This window comes from Palaemon carinicauda, chromosome 39, assembly GCF_036898095.1.
Source record: "Palaemon carinicauda isolate YSFRI2023 chromosome 39, ASM3689809v2, whole genome shotgun sequence".
Classification (NCBI taxonomy): domain Eukaryota; kingdom Metazoa; phylum Arthropoda; class Malacostraca; order Decapoda; family Palaemonidae; genus Palaemon; species Palaemon carinicauda.
Window position 1 is genome coordinate 23989881 of NC_090763.1, and position 19250 is coordinate 24009130.

A 19250-nucleotide genomic window follows, 5' to 3' on the forward strand; every position below is an offset into this window, starting at 1 on the left:
GACTTATCGAAATGACCATACTACGAACACAATTCGAAGAATTTCGGAAAGAACTCCTAACTAAACCGAAGGGCTATGCTGTGAGCAACGTTCTAGAGAGAGGTCGGGAATACCAGGCCATTGCGGCCTCCACGGCATCATTACGCTCCATACAGATGAGCTCTGAGAACACAAGTACAAGCCATACCAACGTGGATGCAATTCGAAGGGAAAGCAACGAGCCACGGAACAAACTACAAACCACGGACAACCCCTGCTGGAACTGTGGGCTTAGCCATCCCATAAGGTCATGCCCCGCTTACAATGACAGATGCAGTGGTTGTGGCATCAAGGGGCACTGGAAAAAGATGTGCCGCAAAACTGATGGAGGCAGAACAATGCCAGGAGACAACATGCAGCAGACACAACGCCAGAGCAAGACAAGAGGGCGCTCCTACCGACGGCCGAATCGGGCTCCTACCCACAGGCAACACGAAGTCATGGTTAATGAAAACCCTAATCTTGATGAAGAAACAGATTATATGCCAAACTTAGACATGATAACGATATCAGACATAGGAGTGGCACTGAAACGAGAAGCATTCTCAAAGCTCATGGTCAAGCATGAAAACCCCCCAGCCTATGGGCCCCTGAAACTCAAAATAGACACAGGTTCCGGTGGCAATACGCTGCCCTTCCGGACATACAAGCAAAGGTTTGGTGATGCACCCACCAGCCTCGTACTATCCCCAGAACCATCAGTAAGACTAACATCATACAGTGGCGACAATATTCCCTGCCTAGGGTCACTAGTGCTCAGCGTCCACAAACTCAGCAACCCAGCATTCTCGCAAGAAAAGTTCTTCGTGGTTGATGTGTCTGGTCCAGCCATACTTGGCCTTCCCTCATGCCAAAAACTCGATATTGTGGATATCAATGTCAACGACGTTACTGGAATACCTGAGCAACCAAGCCAACAAGGCCCTATTAGGTCAGTCGAACAACTAAAAGCACAATTCCCAACACAGTTTGACTGTATCGGCAAACTAAAAGAGCCCGCGATGCTCCACCTCAAGGATGACGCGATACCTTTCTGTGATCCGCCCCGTAAGGTGAGTATCCACCTGAAGCCCCGCATCAAGTCCGAGCTTGACACTATGGAGAAAGAGGGGGTTATCAGACGCGTAACGGCACACACAGACTGGTGTAGCAGCCTTGTGTATGTCACAAAACCCGATGGAAGCCTACGGATCTGCCTGGACCCCAAGCGGCTCAACCAAAACCTCAAAAGATGTCCCCACAAGATTCCCACTCTAGAAGAGATCAACCCGGTATTCTCCAAAGCGAAAGTGTTCTCCAAGCTAGACGCCAAAGCAGGCTACTGGAGTATACCGCTACACGAGGACTCGCAACTACTGACAACGTTCCGAACACCACACGGCCGGTATTGTTGGACAAGGCTACCATTCGGGCTGAATGTAAGCCAGGACATATTTCAAGCCAGGATGGACTCCATCATCGAGAATCTCCCAGGTGTTGTTGGCATCGCTGATGACGTGGCAATATGTGGGAAAGACCAGTCGGAACACGACAAAAACCCGATGGGGTTCATGCAGCGTGCAGCCCAACACGGACTCAGCCTAAACTCGAAGAAAGGCTCCATTTCAAAACCAGAAATCGAGTTTTTCGGAACACGCTATACCAGCAAGGGCATGATGCCAGACCCGTCAAAGGTACACGACCTGCATAGCATGCCGTCACCCTCCAATAAAGAGGAACTACAGAGATTTCTGGGAGTAATGACTTACCTCACCCCTATGTACCACATTACTCAGCTCAGTCACAAAGACTTCGAGATCTGATCAAGGAAGATGTGCCCTTCCAATGGGAAGAAGACTACATGATACCACATATAGTTTAAAGCCCACTTTTTGTTTTTTTTTCAAGATGTGTGATAGCTCGATAGTATATATGTTGAACAAGATACGGCCCAGAACACTACCCTGTGGTACACCTTTCAGAAGAATTCTCTCACTGGATCGGTTCCCAGAAACTTCTACAATAGTCTTCCTGTTCGTTAAGTAGCTTCACAAAAATTCCAGTGCTTCCTCAGTCACTCTAATGGACTTTAAGTCGTCAAGTAAGTACTCGTGCACGATAGTATCGAAAGCAGCACTAAGATCTAACACAATCAAAATTCCACTCTTTCCCTCATCAAGAAGACTTATCATATCGTTCATTATTAAGCATAAGGTAATTTCTGTAGAGTGATTAGCTCTGTAGGCCGATTGATTTTCCGGGAATACCTCTAACTCATCAATATGCGTCCATGATTTCTCATTTATGATTTTTTCAATAAGCTTCGACATGTAGGATAAATTTGAAATGGGCCTATATGAATTTAGTTCATTTACATCACCTTTTCCTTTGTATATTGGTTTGATCAACGCAGTTTTTTCACAGCTAGGAAAACAGGATTGTGATATACTTAGGTTAATTATATTCAGGTAAATGTTATATACAACTTACTTATTTGGAGCTTCACTTATTGAACTGTTTGAGAAATGGTCGTTTCCACAATATGTATTCTTCATCTCTCTCATAACCTTTAACAAGTCACACATATTTATTCCTTAAATTTTATCAATTTCTTACTCTCTTTCACTGGCATAACTGACTGTCCTTCTAAGTGATTTTGGGGGAAACCTCTATAAATTTTATCAATTTTTTCCTTGAAGAATATAGCAAATTCCTCTGCACAGACATTATCAGGCAAGATATATTTTTTCTTTAATCCCATCAAATCATCTATGTTTTTGTGAAACTCCCTGATGTTTTTAGTTTTTTTTTTTTTTACATTCGCCGTTGTAGAATTTTCTTTTTGTTTTTTGTTTTTCTAACAGGATGTTATAGTCATTTCTGGCCTTATTATATAGAATTCTGGCTTGTGAGGATTTGGCTCTTTCCATCTTACGTCTGTCTTTTTGCCTTTAATAGCTCACTATTATACCATCTAACATTTTCGTGTACAACTATTTGTTTGCTCTTTATAGGACACTTGGTATCATACATTTTTCCAAAATTGTCTTTATATTTTTTGCTATAACACCCAACACATTCTCTATCTACCATATGTTTACATTGTATGTTCCCACAAGACATTTGCGCTACACTAGCTTCAATAAAATTTTCAGCATCGAAATTTTCCCGTTCTCTATATGTAATCCATTTCTTCAATACTCTGATGCAATTTATATTAACATCAAAAGTGATGAGTTTATGTGTTTTTGAGATCTCAAAGTCTGGTTCCATTTCAAGGTTTCCTATTAGGTCAGAATCTTTCCCACATATGACCAAGTCGAGTGTATGACCACCTACTGACGTTGATACCAAAACACTGTTTATTAAATGAAACATCTCAAATACTTCCTTGAGTTCTTTAGCCTTATTATCATTTTCATCATCTAACCAACAATTAAAGTCTCCACTAATTAAAGTATTTTTAATAGCATCCACCACACCCACAAGAATATTAAATTCTTCAATTAATTTCCTCATATTACTCCCTGCTGGTCTATACAATGATATTATATTCAATACCTTACTGTTTCTTGTCAGTTTTAAATAGATATATTCAAACGTTTCCAATACTATTTCATTCATGATAGAAACACTAGAAAAGGTTTTCGTCACGAAGACACCCACTCCTCCTCCAGTTTTATCCTTTCTTGGTACGTGGTAGAAATCATGAGTACACGGCGTCCTCTGAATCTTTGAGTTATCACTAATATTTCCCTGCAACCAAGTTTCAGTTAATAAGCATAAATCTAATTCAATTTCATTAATAAGATTTCTAATCTTTATGGGTTTATTCCCCACCGATTGAATATTTATCAGACCACACTTAATCAATGGGCTAGACTCCATGATCGGTTCTATTTTTTTATCCTGGTAAGCTCCTCCTTGTATACTTTACAGTTTTCATCATATGTCTTATGATTAGTATCATTGTAATTCCTCATTGAGCAGTTATGACACTTTAACGTATTTACGCTACAATCCGTGGTTCGGTGTTCCTGGCTACACTTGTCACATACCTGAGTCTTGCTACAATTATCGGCAGTATGACCAAATTCCTGGCATTTATAACACTGAAATACATTGTAGGATTCATAAATTTTTCAGCATCCTCCAAGCGTGGTATATACTCTATCGTCCCTTTTACGGAAAACTTTCCTGATAGTTGGACTACACTTTATAATGACATGTGATTTACCGCTTTGTCTTGATTTAAACTTCCTGATCAATTTAAAGTCCTCTTCATTTTCACACATATCATTCAACCATTCATTCTTCTCCTTTATACTGGCAATTATATCCTCTTCATTTTCATCAATATTGCAGACCTTGATCTTCGGTTCAAGTAGATCCTTTTTGTCCACTTCTACCTTAATTTCATTCTTGACCTCTTCTAAGTAATTTTTAGCCTTTTCTAACCCAGCTTTATCGGCAAAATTAACTACCAAGTGGCCTTGTTTAGAGGTTTTGACCTGTTCAACATCCGTGGTTATCTTCTTCATGATTGTTTTCTTGATCTCTGAAGCCTTCGCATTTTCCTCCGTAGATTTTATGACCAAAGTGTTTCTTGATTTCAACATACTTGCATATGTGGTCTTGGAGTGTCCTCCAAGAAGAGCTGCTTACTATATCTATAGAGTCTCTTCTACCCTTACATAGAGGAAAGTGGCCACTGAACAACAACTATAGTGCAGTAATTAACCCCTTTGTGGAGAATTTTTATTTAATTAATGTGTGAGTGGGAACAGTCCCGGAAAGTCTCCCTACGGCAGTTACACAAAGATCAACAGGGGAGGATAATGAACACTTACACTCGAGGCACAAACACCCTGCTAATATCTTTACCGCCACAGTTTACTAACCGTCACTCTTAAATACAAAAGGGAGAAATTTTACTGTCCAGAGGCCGGAGAACTCCACACGTGAAAATTAAAGTAATTTATGGCCTACTCTAGCTTTGTCAGGTCTATAGTCATCTTGCACTCTCAGGCTCTGTTCCGACTCCGTCCCAGTGACCCCAGTGAGATGCTGGACAGGTATCTTACGTTAATGTAATTAGAGACAAAAACAAAAATGGGAGCAGTGATGTGAAGTAGAGTTTAAAAGTTTAAAGATATGGATCTTTACCTTCGAAGCAGATATATTAATACAAAGTTCCTCGCTGAAACCACTTATAGACTTACTTAGGCTTACTCCTTTCAAATATCGGGTATTCTGTCCCGTGATCAAATATTCATAATTTGCACATTGAAATAAACGAGGGAGCAAAAATACGAAAGAGGTTTAATTAACTTAATATTGATTTATTTCACAAATTTACATTAAAAGAAACGGATATCTTAACAGCACAAAATGGTATAAAAAAGGAATGCAATAAAAGCAATTTAAAATAATAAAAAATGGCTGGTTAGACACGTGGTCTGCAATAATCAATAATCAGAACTTAGGTCGGACACGTGGCCCATGTGACCCAGAGACTGTGCTAGTCTCAAAAGCAAAAAATTATATCAAAACCAAAATATATACACACAATCCCACCGCACACAGTCCGAAGTGTGTAAAAGCTAGGTTCCCTACTCAAGTTAAAATTAGTCTAAGCTAAACTAAAAAATAGGGGAATAACTAAGTGGCCACTGTTCTAGTACCTGCACTCCTTTGAAGATTGTCCTTTGCCCTTTGGTGACTGTTGACCTGGTTGCACAAGTTGGCACTTTGCACTCTTGACTGGCTCACCCCAAGAATCTTCATTTGTGGTAGTAGGGTTTCCCAGGTTCCACTCCTTCAATCTCCAGCCGGCAGGACTCTTCTGTGAGTCAAGCTTTGGGAGAGGGGGTGGGGGTGAGCCAGAGGTGCATGGGTTCACTGACCAGGGCGGTCAGTCGGTCACGGTGGCTTCTGAACGAATGGGGTGAGCTTAAAGTTGAGACTTGAGAGGGATCACCTTGCTTCACCTTTCTAGACAGATGAGGGTTATGGTACGCAGAGTAACTCAGTTGAGGTGTCATATTGGGACTTTAGGACAGGGCAATATATTGTTGCAAGGAGTGCATAGGAGGCAGGATTTTGTACTAAATACTCTAGAGAAATCTTGCTGCTCTAAGGGAGATTATATATACAACAATCCTACCTATTATGGCTTGATAAAAATTAATAGTTTAATGATCAATTAACATTGGGCTGGTGCGATGGGCATACATCTTAAAATTAACAAACCTTAATTGGTAATGAGAAATAAAAGATGCATTAATTCAGCAGTCTTGAAAATTATATTTAAATTAGTTTGGGAATTTAATCTCGACCCACGTAGCTTTTAGGAAATAACCAACATATGCCGGGGTAAGGCCCTTGGTGTGCGTATCTACGCTGTGATGTCACGAGCATTGCGTACGTTACTCTCAACAAGTTTATTAAGTTTAGATTAGTCCTCCTAATGTTTTGATAAAGAAAGCGATGGAGGAGAGACGTTTAAGGGGTAGCTCCTGTATTATTAAGGGAGAGAGAGTCAAAAATGCGAATGAAAGAAGAAGAGTAAAGAAAAATTCTTCACACCCTTGAGTGAAGAAGAATTGTTTGGTAATCACAGTTTTGTGAGATGTATGAGGACAGAGGAGAATATGTAAGGAATAGAACAGACTATAAGCTGTATTTGTAGACAAGGGGAAAATGAACCTTAACCACAGAAGGATCCAATGTACTCTGGCCAGTCAAAGGACCCAAATATCGCTCTAGCGGTGTAATTGCATCAATTGTCTTCCCCTGTTCTACAGAATAATTTTTTGACGATAATGCAGCATAATTAAAACTAAAAACTAATTTAGTTATTGGATGAAGTTGAAAACCGAATAATACAATCTGAAGACTTTGTTGCAGAAAAATACTCAGATGGTTTCAGAGATTACATAATTATCTCATTTTATATGTCATAATATTTCACAAAATAATTGCGCGTTTGTTGAAAAGCCTAGTAAGATGAATGTCAAACTTGAAGGGAACAAAAACTCCTTTATCAGTATTATAGCAATTAGTCAGAGAACAAAATTTCTCTATCGGAACGTGGCTAATTTTAAGACCAATTTGAAAGGTCTTTGTTACTTTTTCTTAAATTCTTATTTATACCTGTTCCTAATTATCTTTCGTATCAAATGAAAAACCTGATAAAATAACCTATTTTTCAGCTTTAATGTAGATTCCAAGACCAACCTAATTACCCAAAATCTGATCGAATGCATTACTGGCTTTGGTTTTCTGAAAATTTCTAAGTGCCTATTATGTGAACAGTTTCGATTTGGTGCCATATTTTGTTTATTTTTTCTTATAAATACATAGAAGCCGAAGTCCCAAGATTACCCCCAGGTTCTGGGGTGAGGCAGAGCCTTTTCAACGGCGCCTCCAAAGTTTATCTTCTTATACTGTTTTGTCTTTTCCTCCACATCAGGTTTAATACTTCTTTTTTCTTTTCTATATTTGTTTCACTAAATAAAAATAATCCTACTATTTTCTTTAGGTCTTCGTCGTATGGTTGTTGTAGCTCAATTACTTCATTCTTTTCTTTTCTATATTCCTGGCAAAGCAACAAAAATTGTATCAAATCTTCCTCCTCATTTTCACAAAAATTACAGTTTACATTCCACGTCCGCCCCCCCCCCTCCCATTGTGTCTATTTACAATGTTTGGTTTTAACGTATTAGTTCTTGCTCTAAAAATATCACTGAAGCAAATGTATCGTCATAAAATAACTCTTCTTTAATTTCTCTCTTCCACGTTCTATATATTTCTACGCTCACTTTACTTTCTATTTCTTCTTTCCACTTTTCAGTTTCCCACTTTTTGGTTTCTGATTTTATTTCTGCCTTGTTCATTCTTCTTATCTGTCTTATGCTTAAACTTAATTCTTCCAAATACTTTGCAGGTTGTTTCCACCATCTTCCTTCTTTTTCTTGAATATCCAGGATAATTGATTTCAGTATTTCCTTCTTCCCATTCAGGGTACGATTTAAGTACTGCAGCTTCCCATCCATCACCCTTGCTTTCATGGAAGATGCATCTATCTCCCCTCTTAGAGTAGTATTAGCTGTGCTTTTAGTGGCACCTAAAATATTCCTGTATACCCCGTTCTCTATTCTTTGTAGTTTCTCTATTTAAGTTTCTGTTAGATTTATAATACTTGTTCCATATAAAATAGATGGTAAAGCAATACTTTTCCAGAACGTTTTTCCTATCATTACTTTATTGCAACATTTCTCTATAAATTAATATGTTAGATTGGCATTTTTTGTGCTTTTTCTATCATTACCCTTTTCTGAGTTTTAAATATATTCCTATTATTTTCTAGCTTTATTCCTAAGTATGTTAAACTTTCTACTACTTTGATTCTCTCTATGTTATCTGGATTTTCTTTCATATTGCAAATCACAATATTACTCTTTTCTTTATTAACTTATAACCCACATTTTTTACCAGTTTCTACTAATATCTCGATGTTACGTTTTGCATTACGTATATCCTCTGCAATCATTAAGGCATCATCTGCAAAAAATAATGATTCTACCCTTATTAATTGATTTCTGAAACCGTTTCTTTCCTCTTCTATTTTCTTTTTGACAATATACGTAATTAGTTTAAAAAGTGAAGTTGATCCTGTGCAACCCTGTTTAATTCCACTCGTAACCTTCATTTCTTGTTCTATACCTTCTCCTAAGTCAATACCCGTAGTATTTCCTTGATAAATATTTGCAATTGCACTTACAATTTTATGTTAATTCTATATTCTTTTAAAACTTCTATTAATACCTCCCTTTTTACAGAGTCAAATGCTTTACTAAAGTCTATTGCGGTTACTATTAAGGGTTTCTTGTTACTATAGCTCTCTTCCACACAATACTCTTAAATAAAGATATTGTCCTCTCTCCTGCCTCCACCTGTAAATTGTGTTTGACATTCAGCGTCTTCTTCATTCATTCTTATGTGATTTTCTATTTCCTCTTTCACCATCATCATTAATATCTTATAAGAAATATTTGATAGAGCTATGGGTATTAGGTCTTTTGCCACTGGCCTTCTTTTCTTTTCAACCATCTTTGTTCTTGACTTCTTCCACATAATTGGTTTTTCTTTTTCGTCTAACTCATTATGATAACATTTCAGTAAGGTTTCAAGACATATTTTGCTTTTTTTCCTGGTGCTTATAGAGCTCGGGTTTAAGGCCACCTGGTCCTGCTGCTTTTTTTGCCTTTAGTTTTCCCAGGCAATTCTTAACTATTTTTACTGTGATTTTTGAATTTTTCATTGGTTTTACTTTCCCTTTGTTACCATTACAGGATCATAGTGTTTCCTAAGTATGTCCGGGATATTATATCCATCTATTCTTGTGATGTCTTCCTGGTGCGCTATTTCATTTTCATATTTTATCCGTTTTTCTTCATTCCAAACTAAGTCTATTTTATTTTCATGCTTACAATATATAGTTTTCCAGTATTTGACTAATTTCTCTTTTGTTTTTTTCCTTATTTAGCTTAGTTCCTTGTTCTCCATAAAGTTGTATAACTTTACCATGGGCTTTCTATCTGTTCCTTATTCTATCAATATTTTCCCAGAGCTTTTTATTTTTATCCATTTTTATTTCTTCTGTTATCTTTTTTTCAAATATAGTAATTTCCTTCTTTATCATTTCTTGCACTTCCCTCTTCTTTTGATTATTCTCTCTTCTAATACCTGCTTTACTTCGATATTGGATTAATTTCTTTTCTTTCTGTTTAAATCCTTCCTTTCCCTTATGCCTTTACTTATTTCTTCGTTCATCCAGGGTTGCTCACGTACCTTTTCTTCATTAAGAACTTTCCTTGTATATACTCTTGGTAATTTTTCTTTTGCGGCCTCTTTTATTGTCAGGTCCATTCCTTCTATTCTGCCTATCTCTTACAATTTCCTCTACTCGTGTAGTATATTCTCTTAAACTATTTTCATCTGTCCTAAAGTATTTTACTTCCTCTCATTTTCCATTACTAAAATTTTTAATCTGGTCACGCATAAATTCCAGTTCTGTAGTGATCAGATTATGATCCGAGATATCAAAGTTCAATTTTTCATCGTCTATATTAATTTCCCTAAAGTTTTTATACATTTGTTTGTTTACTAGTACGTAGTCTATTACACTTTTCTGTTGCAATCTTTCCCATGTATAAATCCATTTACATCTTAAATCTCCATTCAATAGGAGTAACCCGTGGTCATTCATCCAATTGAGAATCATTTCCCCGTTCCTATCTAAATTCTGGTAACCTAAAAATCCTACATGCCCGTTAAAATCCCCCAATATTATCAATGCCTCTTCTTCGTTTAGATTTCTAATAATTCTTTCACATTCCCGTTTTATTATCTTATCCCTACTTTTGCCTTCTTCAGTATTTCCTGCTGAAAAATAAACTAATGATAATTTAAATGTATGATTATATGCATTACACTTAACATACATCAGATCTTTACTTTTAGTTTCTATCTTTTCCAATTCTAGACTATCACTATTTCTATAAATTATCATCAAACCTCCTCCTTTTTTATCATCCATATTCCTAATATTTTCTACTTTTTAACACCCTTACTTAAATTTAATCTATATAACTTTTGGTGTGTTTCTGTCAAGCAAAAAATTTTATTTTTACTATTTAATTCCTTCTCAACTTCCATCAGTTTTTGTTTTGTTAAGTATTGTATGTTCAACAAATAAATCTTTGAATATTAACCAAAATGTAAACAAACCGGCTTGAATTATATTTCGAGTGTTGACACATGTAAGACGTTTACTTAGTGTTTGATGGACAAGTTGAACAAGATAAGTCTATCGTAGGTATTGCTTCGAGAATTTCCAAATTCAATTTCTTCGCATAGAAAGCTATAATTTCTGTTTGTTTGGTTTTTATTTCAAAAAAATTATAAAACACAAGCTAAAGTAAACACTCACTACTTTCCATGATTGTTTGTTCAGACTGCATATTATATGGTAATAACAGGATATCTCTGTTCTTAACTTACAATTGTTTTTATATCATCTTTATTGTAATTAAGTAGTGTTTAAGTACTTAAAAATGAATATACTCATTAATCACAAAATGTCACTCTATACGTAACTAGAAAGAGGATTAGCTAGTTCGCAACTTGAACCCTTACAAAATCAACGTTGACATTACTTGACAAACAAGTCAAAAAGGTCTGGGAGACACCAACAACTGTGAGATAATCTGTACACTACACTGTTGTCCAAGAGTTTCGTTGATCTCTTTGCAATTTCATGAAGAATATAGGTAAGGGGGTGGTAAAGTTCTTATCAGAATTGCTGAAGGTAATTTTTATACTAGATGGTGAATGAAAAAGCCTGGTAATTAATGTAGAGTAGGCTGTGGGCTAAACTGAGTTTTGTTTAGTCAGGTGTTGTGGGACCGGTCCAGTGGCTTGCCCCCATGCAGAATACCCTAATAAAGGCTATTGTAGCTGTTTTATTTTAGTTACAGTCTCAAAAGGCTATTCTACTAAAAGACCTGGTATGTGTCATTATGGATAACTTAGAATATGGTAGTGTAAAGTGGGGTCGCAGGTGGCCGTTAGTCCTCCCGTCGGTAGATAGGCAAGGACACGGCTTGTATGTCAGGTTGGGGGGGGGGGGGGGGGAAAGTTTAGGTTCGTTTTTGGTAAATGTCTAGGAGAAGGCCGCACCCGTATTAACGACGAAAAACGGCAAAAAATAACCAGATTATTGTTGCACAGTGCATAGAAACATGAGGAAATGAATAAAAAAGAAACTAAGACTTAACTCTTACACACAAAATGTAAGCATAAACCTACTACTACAATTATGGGGGACCCCAGTGGGAAGCGGGGTTTTTGGGTGGGGGGAGGATGAGAAAAGTGATTTTCGGGGCACTACCGAACCTAATACAACCAACTAACCTACCCTGGGGGGCCTGTACCCCTACCTAGGCCTACCGGGGGGGCTTCGCCCCCCCTGCGACCCTCCCTTAAGGCCACAGTGATTTTCAGGGCACCACCGAACCTAATACACCCACCTAACCTAGCCTAATAGCCCTGTACCCCTACCGGGGGGGGGGCTTCGCCCCCCCTGCGACCCCCCCTTAAGGACACTACCTAACACATCCATCAAACCAAATCCAAAGTGATGGTACTGCTGTATACATCGTTATACTATCACCATTATAATATACTCCATAAATTAATGAAGCTTACCTTAACCTGTTGGTTGATAAAGATGTGCTGCTGCTTTGAGGAAAACGTGAAGCCGTTGCGAAGGTTCCCTGACATGCAGGACAATTTTTATTTTGTAAAATTAAATTGTGTCTGGCACAAATCCACTAGTTTTTCAATATAACCCCGAATAAGTAAGAACAATTTCATTGTAACTTAGGAAACAGTCAGGACAAGATGGAATTTCAACTTCTTGTGCAATATCAGATGACGTGCTTGCTACGGCCTCGATGTCTAGGAACGAAATAAAATGGCTGGGTAAGAAAATGTATTGTCGCACTGTGATGGGTAAGAAACTGTATTGTCGCACTGTGATGGGTAAGAAAATGTATTGTCGCACTGTGATTGGCCAAACGTGAAGACGTCATTGGGAAAGAAAATGTATTGTCGCACTGTGATTGGCCAAACGTGAAGACGTCATAGTGGACTAGTTTGTCTGCGGATTATAGTGGTTACAGGGCTCATTTGAGCAAAAATAAGACACAGTCAACAATAACAACAGACTTAGAAAAATCTGGGAGGAAGACAAGAGTAGCGTGAGTTTGATCGTCGATATTTCGACTATTATTGATTTTCACTAAATTATCTCACTGGTATACCATTATATACATACATTCCTACATATTCTAGTAAAAATAAATTGAATATCAGTGATATCTTCATGCGGCCCTCTCCTAGACATTAACCTAGTTTTTTAATGAACGTGTGAGGAACTGGCCGCAGATATACAAAGCCTCCTGTAGAAAAATCTCCTTTTTTTTGGGGGGGGGGGGCTCCGGCCATGTCGTCCTGATGGAAGGTTCTTTTAAGTAGCTTCTTAGGGTATGTTTGACTACAGGGATATTCCCAGAGAATTTACCTTAAGGTCTCCAGAATTCAAACTCCTGGAGCGAATATCCCTAACTTTACCTTTTAAACAAACAGATCAACCAATTCGGCTAACTTTAAGTTGCACGGTGTCACTTCTCTTACGAATGTACTGCGAACGATAACATTAGCAACGTTACCAATAATACAGTGTTACCAACGTTGACGTATGGTACACAGAGTTACCAACAGCACGTTGACATTAGTAACGATAGCAATGATAGATATTTCCATTCGAATTTTAAATGATTTCTCCATTTAAGTTTTACCCAATATATAAAAAGTACAAAAAAGGGCACAGAACCTAACAAACCCACCTAACCTAGCCTAGTAGTATGACAGGTCACAAAATAACATTTGATCTACATCGGACGTTGGCAGCACTGGTTACTGTATTTTTTCATGACACAATCTTTGCAACGGCACCTCCAAAGTTTATTCAGATATACTGTTTTGTATTTTCCTCCGGTTATTATAATTTCAAGAAGGTAATGAATAGAGAAGAAAAGGCTTGTTTTACGTTTATATATCGATTCCCCAGTATGTTTTCCCCACCCAAAACCCCGAGTTCCCACTGGGGGTCCCCCATTATTGGAGGATATAGATGTATATATATTTCTGAAACTATTCATTTGCGACGGGAACGAGTGTCATTTTCGAAGAGAGCGTAATTTTTTCTATAAGAAAAAGTAGTTGTTTTCCTAGGTTACATCGCCCTGTAATAAACTACAATGAAACCTTTTAGGGATATCGCATAATATCAGAGGTCGTATTCTTGACACGCCACATAGCTATCTTCACCCCGAATAGCATTTACGCTTCGAGGGGGAAAAGTGGCAAAAACGAAGGGGAGCCGTTAATAAGGTACCGCTCCTCCGCTTACTGTTTTGAGTATCTAGATGATGTCATCATCGCCGCCATGTTTATTCCTTTACTCGTAGCACTATTGCTCGGTGATTTTCCTGGTGCTCTCTCGCTATTTTTGGAATTTTTGGATTTATCATGCAATCTTTAGCCTCTTCTGCCTCTGGAAAGTTGAGTATTTGATCTTTACATTGTATAAATGTAAGCTCTTGCCTTTTTTATAATATGAATTAAGGTTAAATTAACGTTTGCAAAGGCTGTTGCCTAAGCCGGAGGTGTCATGGACACTGTTGTTTGTAACGAATGAGTCATTTACAGTAGTTAGCCTGAACGACCTTCCCGGTACTAATAGCATTAAAATGATGTTAGCTATTTGGCCTTCATTGCTAGGAATTGTTTACATTATGCTGATAGTATTCATATTAGTTTTGGCGATTTAGGTAACCGAATCTTGTTACGCTAGGCATCCTAGCCTAGGCGTTCAGTTTATAGTACTTTCATGCATGATATAATAGACTTTCCTAGTGTTACAATTTTAATGAAGTTTTAGGCAAATTTTATACATGTAAGATATATTGATTGCATAATATCTTCCTCTTCCAAGATAGTATACAAGAGAGTTTCAGTGATTTAGGTAATCGATTCTCACTGCCACTAGGCTACTAACCTAGTGGCTTTAGTATACTTTCATACATGTTCCCCGATTGCCCTCGTGTATCGTTTTATTGATTCAGGCGGAGATAGATATCTCCTAGAATTTTTATAATGCGATACTTGCTCCTAAGGAGAATTAAGGGCAATCCCTCCTTCCCTCTGAGTTTAGCCTAGGCTATAACACTAGTCAGTCGTGCTTCGAGTTGTAATTCAGGCAGGACTAGGCTAGGGTTTTCTGTCCCTTCCCTGTAACCGCAAAGGCAGGTTTTTGGGTTTTCGTCAGAACCTCAGAGTAATTAGTCTGGTGCCAGCAGCTGGCTGGCAGGGCCAATAACATTCCCCTGCTGGACTAAGTTGCTGGCATAGGAGGCTAGACCTCCCTAGTCCACACCTGAAAGTTTCATATGACATTGATACCTTCTCCCTGTGGTCTAGCTGACTAGTTCTGTGCCGGCAGATCCTAGGCTGAGGAATAGACATTCTTCTGCCGCCTAGGTGACACCGGCACTAGAACTCTGTTTCTCTCTTGTTTAAGGGTGGCGGCAAGAGTGCTGCTGGCCCCTTTACTGTATTAGCCGACCCTAGGCTGGAGAATAGAATTCTCCTGCCGCCTGGGATGGCTTCAATACTGGAACAGAGTTTCTCTAGGTGAGGTAGGACCGGCAACCCTGCCGGCTCCTTCCACACCCCATAGGACCCTCACCCCTCCCCACTCTGTCCTTTAGTGATGGCCTAGCCATCACAAACCTTTGGCCGTCGTCCTACAATCGCGCCGATTGCCGGCAGGTTGTGGGGCTGGCTCGGACTTCTGTTTGTAGTGACATAGTCACTCAGCTCTCCCTTACGGACATAGTGTTCTGGGAGAGTTGGGCCGGCTGCTGGCAGAAGATCCCTTTGCTGTAGAGTGTTCTTCAGTCCTCTCTTGAACTGCTATTCATAAACCTGTGGCCGGCAGAGACCAGCAATAGTTGTGGAGGGGTGGAAGCCTGAATAATACATTCTCCCCTTCCATTTGAACCCTCATTCTGGAAGAAGGCAGTAAGGCAGAGCCCGTACACTATCCTTCACTCCAGGCTTTCTCTCTCTCTATTGGCTAGTGCCGCTGGGTTCTAATCTACCGGCAGCTGCACCCTAGCCAGCAATGCGCTGTCTAGACTTGCGTGCTGGTAGCCGGGGAGGCTGCCGACCGCCGTATATATATCTAGTTCGCCGGCTGGCCTAGTGTGCCGACAGCCGGCGAGCTGCCGGCCACCTGCGTTGAGGTTGGAAATACGCCAACTTGCAACATCCCGTGGGTCTCACAAGAGACTCAACGTGAAGGAACTTCCTTTATGTTCGGATGTGAACCCGTGGAGGCATGCTGCGTACATGCCCATGACAACCGGGAAGATTTATATCTCTGAAAAGCTGGGATCAGTCCCCATCGAGGATGTGGAATTTTGGCCCAGCTTTGAGTCTTATCCAGACTGCTTCGTCCGTCTGAAGACGGAGCCAGCATCTAAGGAAGAGACAGAGCCAAAAAAGGTCATAGTTTTAGACCATTCCAAAGCACAGTCTTTGTTGATTAGTACTTTGAAGGAGAGGGGCTTCACTAATTCAAAGGTGCCGGCTCTGAGTAAAAAACATCCTTCCTTTGTTGCTTCATCTACCCGGGCTTTTCTCTTCATGGAAAAAGGGTACAAGGCTGTATTAAAGGCAATAGAAGCAGGAAAACCTTGCCCTACACTCGAGGAGTGTAGACCTTTATCCCTAGCTTTGCCTATGGACCAGAAGGACTGGAAGGAAGTACATCTTACCTTCTCAGTCGGGAAGTTGGAGGCAGATATTGGTGGACGCCAGTTCGGCGAGAACCTCCCTAAGTTGTCAGAGTTTCTCTTGCGCAGAGAGTTAGAGACACAAGAAAAAAGAAAGGCTTGTCGCTTCTATGTCCCTCCAGACTACCTTGGAGACAATGGCAAGCGATCCTCAGAACCCGGATATGTTTATGGTTGTGGCCTAAACACATTTGGCTTCTGTAACGAAAGACATATATGGTTTTGTTAAAGCCAGAAGGGCTTGTAGGGAGGTCGTGTTCGCCTCGGCTGCGGTGAGACATGAACCCAGGAAGCTAATATCGTCCAGTATCTGAGAAAAGGACTTCTTCCCGACCGAAGTGGTCAAGGAAGTAGTTGACAAGGTTTCCACGGAGAATAGGAACCTTCTCCAAAAGTGGGGCTTGTCTCAAAAAAGGAAGTCTTCCCCGGATGAGGGTCCCCAACCAAAAAGGAAGACAAAGAGGCCAAGGTTGCCCTCTCGCCCCGCCAGACAACAAAAGCAACAACAACTTCCCGCGACCGCGGTGCCCCAGGTGGTGGCACAACCTCAACCCACCTACCAGTTGGTACCCCAGCAAGTGGTGACACAGTCACCAGCCTTTACTCCAGCCTTTGAGAGACAGTCTACTACCTTTCGGCCGAAAGGTAGAGGAACATTTAGAGGTTCTTCTAGACGCCCCTCAAGAAGAAGAGGAACTAGGGGAGGACGTGGTCAAGAGAGGCAAGTCTTCTGGTCAACAACAGAAATGAGATGCTTCCAGTAGGAGGAAGACTATATTCATTTCGGGATCGTTGGACCTTCGATCCCTGGGCCACAGCCTGATCAAGAACGGACTAGATTGGAGCTGGAACAGAGCTCCACCATCATTCCCTCAATTCTTCCAACACTCCACCCCCGTTCTGGAAGAATACATCCGAGAACTCTTGAGCAAAAGAGTAATAAAGAGGGCAAAGTCCATCAAATTCCAAGGAAGGCTGTTTTGTGTTCCCAAGAAGGACATATACAAACTCAGAGTCATTCTGGACTTGTCGCCACTCAACAAGTTCATAGTAAACTACAAGCTCAGGATGTTGACCCTTCAACAAATGAGGACCCTGTTGCCCAAAAAGGCATACACAGTCTCCATGGACATGGCAGATGCCTATTGGCATATTCCAATCAATCGCCAAATTTCCTCCTACCTAGGATTCAGGCTACGGAAGAAAAATTATGTCTTCAGAGCCATGCCCTTCGGGGTAAACACAGCCCCAAGGATCTTCACGAAGCTTGCAAATGCAGTCGTTCAACAACTACGCCTGAAAGGTGTTCAGGTGGTAGCCTACCTGGACGATTGTCTAGTGTGGGCAGCATCCGAGACAGAATGCATGCAAGCCTCCAAGAAAGTGATCCAGTTCCTGGAACATCTGGGATTCAAGATCAACATAAAAAAGTCTCGACTATCTCCAGCTCAGAAGTTTCATTGGCTTGGAATACATTGGAACTTACAGTCACACCATCTCCCCATTCCATCAAAGAAGAGGAGAGAGATAGCGGGATTTGTCAAGAGACTTCTGAAATCCGGTCGGATATCAAGACGCCAACAGGAGAGAGTGCTGGGCTCCCTTCAGTTTACATCATTGACAGACCTGGTGCTAAGAGCATAATTAAAGGATGCAACAGGAGTCTGGAGAAGATACGCATCAAACACTCGAAGAGATCAAAGAAGACCAACACCGACTCGACTACGATCACTTCTCAAGCCGTTGACGGAGGCCAAGCACCTGAAGAAATCGGTACCCTTACAACCACCTCCACCTTCAGTCATCATCCACACAGATGCATCAAAGGAAGGATGGGGAGGCCAACGGAAAGTCCAAGGGACTTGGTCCGATCTATTCAAGACCTTCCACGTCAACATTCTGGAAGCCATGGCAGTTTTCCTTACACTGAAAAAATTGGCTCCTCGCTGCTCGACCCACATAAAACTTGTCCTAGACAGCGAGGTGATAATGAGATGTCTGAATCGTCAAGGTTTGAGATCGCCTCAAATCAACCAAGTGATGTTGGCCATCTTCCGTTTGGCGGAAAAGAAGAGATGGCACTTATCAGCAGTTCACCTCCAAGGGTTCCGCAATGTGACGATGGACGCTCTATCCAGGCTCACACCGATAGAGTCAGAGTGGTCCCTAGATGCAGGATTGTTCTCCTTCATCTTAGGTCAAGTCCCAGAACTGCAGATCGACCTCTTCGTAACGAGCGATAACAAGAAACTACCTCGTTACGTGGCCCCATACGAGGACCCTCTAGCGGAAGCAGTGGATGCGATGTCCCTCGATTGGAACATATGGTCCAGGATTTACCTGTTCCCTCCATTCAACCTTCTGTTGAAAGTCCTCAACAAGCTGAGATCCTTTCAGGGAACGGCAGCTATAGTGGCTCACAAGTGGCCGAAGAGCATCTGGTTCCTTCTAGTATTGGAACTGCGGCTGAGGCTGGTCCCGTTGCCGGACCCAGCTCTGTCTCAACAAGTGCAGAAGTCGACTGTCTTCGCTTCATCACAGAAAACCTGAACCCTTCTTCTCATGATTTTCTTCCTTAGCAGTTAAGAATAGATTTAGGATTTCGAGAGACGATATAAATTTTTTAGAAGAATATAAGTCTAAATCTACCAGAAGACAATATGAGTAGTCTTGGAAGAAATGGGTGGCGTTTGTCAAGGCAAAGAAACCAAAGGAGATCTCAACAGATTTCTGCTTATCCTT

At 40.3% G+C, this 19250-nt stretch overlaps 1 protein-coding gene across 2 annotated transcripts in view; it reads left to right on the forward strand.

Annotated features, from left to right (window-relative positions):
- The first annotated feature begins 11222 nt into the window (after nt 1–11222).
- The window catches only part of PIG-U (phosphatidylinositol glycan anchor biosynthesis class U), a 140360-nt gene continuing 132332 nt past the window's right edge, over nt 11223–19250 (forward strand). For both annotated transcript variants that reach the window (XR_011041849.1, XM_068362704.1), the window contains exon 1: nt 11223–11354. The gene's annotated coding sequence lies outside the window, so the exon portion shown is untranslated. The remainder of the gene's footprint in view (nt 11355–19250) is intronic.